The 2,182-nt window shown below is 42.9% G+C and overlaps 1 pseudogene; it reads left to right on the top strand.

Moving 5' to 3' along the window:
* Positions 1-312: 312 nt before the first annotated feature.
* Positions 313-2,182, top strand: part of LOC106592429 (G patch domain-containing protein 1-like) — a 22,574-nt pseudogene continuing 20,704 nt past the window's right edge.

Genomic DNA, 2,182 nt, shown 5'->3' on the forward strand with positions numbered 1-2,182 from the left:
GTTGTCAGCTCTAATAGTAGGGAAAACACTGACTGTTGTCATCTCTAATAGTAGGGAAAACACTGTCTGACTGGCTGTTGTCAGCTCTAATAGTAGGGAAAACACTGTGACTGGCTGTTGTCAGCTCTAATAGTAGGGAAATCACTGTCTGACTGACTGTTGTCAGCTCTAATTGTAGGGAAAACACTGACTGGCTGTTGTCAGCTCTAATAGTTGGGAAAACACTGTCTGACTGGCAGTTGTCAGCTCTAATAGTAGGGAAAACACTGACTGGCTGTTGTCAGCTCTAATAGTTGGGAAAACACTGTCTGAATGACTGTGGTCAGCTCTAATAGTAGGCAAAACACTGACTGTTGTCAGCTCTAATAGTAGGGAAAACACTGACTGACTGACTGTTGTCAGCTCTAATAGTAGGGAAAACACTGACTGACTGTTGTCAGCTCTAATAGTAGGGAAAACACTGACTGTTGTCAGCTCTAATAGTAGGGAAAACACTGTCTGACTGGCTTTTGTCAGCTCTAATAGTAGGGAAAACACTGTGTGACTGGCAGTTGTCAGCTCTAATAGTAGGGAAAACACTGTCTGACTGGCTGTTGTCAGCTCTAATAGTAGGGAAAACACTGACTGACTGTTGTCAGCTCTAATATTAGGATAAACACTGACTGACTGACTGTTGTCAGCTCTAATAGTAGGGAAAACACTGACTGACTGACCGTTGTCAGCTCTAATAGTAGGGAAAACACTGTCTGACTGGCTGTTGTCAGCTCTAATAGTAGGGAAAACACTGACTGTTGTCAGCTCTAATAGTAGGATAAACACTGACTGACTGTTGTCAGCTCTAATAGTAGGGAAAACACTGACTGACTGACTGTTGTCAGCTCTAATAGTAGGGAAAACACTGACTGACTGACTGTTGTCAGCTCTAATAGTAGGGAAAACACTGACTGACTGACTTGTCAGCTCTAATAGTAGGGAAAACACTGACTGACTGTTGTCAGCTCTAATAGTAGGGAAAACACTGACTGACTGACTGTTGTCAGCTCTAATAGTAGGGAAAACACTGTCTGACTCACTGTTGTCAGCTCTAATAGTAGGGAAATCACTGTCTGACTGACTGTTGTCAGCTCTAATTGTAGGGAAAACACTGACTGGCTGTTGTCAGCTCTAATAGTAGGGAAAACACTGTCTGACTGGCTGTTGTCAGCTCTAATAGTAGGGAAAACACTGTCTGACTGACTGTTGTCAGCTCTAATAGTTGGGAAAACACTGTCTGACTGACTGTTGTCAGCTCTAATAGTAGGAAAACACTGACTGGCTGTTGTCAGCTCTAATAGTTGGGAAAACACTGTCTGACTGACTGTTGTCAGCTCTAATAGTAGGGAAAACACTGACTGTTGTCAGCTCTAATAGTAGGGAAAACACTGACTGACTGACTGTTGTTAGCTCTAATAGTAGGGAAAACACTGACTGACTGACTGTTGTCAGCTCTAATAGTAGGGAAAACACTGACTGTTGTCAGCTCTAATAGTAGGGAAAACACTGTCTGACTGGCTGTTGTCAGCTCTAATAGTAGGGAAAACACTGACTGACTGTTGTCAGCTCTAATAGTAGGATAAACACTGACTGACTGACTGTTGTCAGCTCTAATAGTAGGGAAAACACTGACTGACTGACTGTTGTCAGCTCTAATAGTAGGGAAAACACTGTCTGACTGGCTGTTGTCAGCTCTAATAGTAGGGAAAACACTGACTGTTGTCAGCTCTAATAGTAGGATAAACACTGACTGACTGTTGTCAGCTCTAATAGTAGGGAAAACACTGTCTGACTGACTGTTGTCAGCTCTAATAGTAGGGAAAACACTGTCTGACTGACTGTTGTCAGCTCTAAAAGTAGGGAAAACACTGACTGGCTGACTGTTGTCAGCTCTAATAGTAGGGAAAACACTGACTGGCTGACTGTTGTCAGCTCTAATAGTAGGGAAAACACTGACTGACTGTTGTCAGCTCTAATAGTAGGGAAAACACTGTCTGACTGACTGTTGTCAGCTCTAATAGTAGGGAAAACACTGTCTGACTGACTGTTGTCAGCTCTAATAGTAGGGAAAACACTGACTGGCTGACTGTTGTCAGCTCTAATAGTAGGGAAAACACTGACTGACTGTTGTCAGCTCTAATAGTAGGGA

The sequence above is a fragment of the Salmo salar genome, chromosome ssa11, assembly GCF_905237065.1.
Source record: "Salmo salar chromosome ssa11, Ssal_v3.1, whole genome shotgun sequence".
Taxonomy (NCBI): domain Eukaryota; kingdom Metazoa; phylum Chordata; class Actinopteri; order Salmoniformes; family Salmonidae; genus Salmo; species Salmo salar.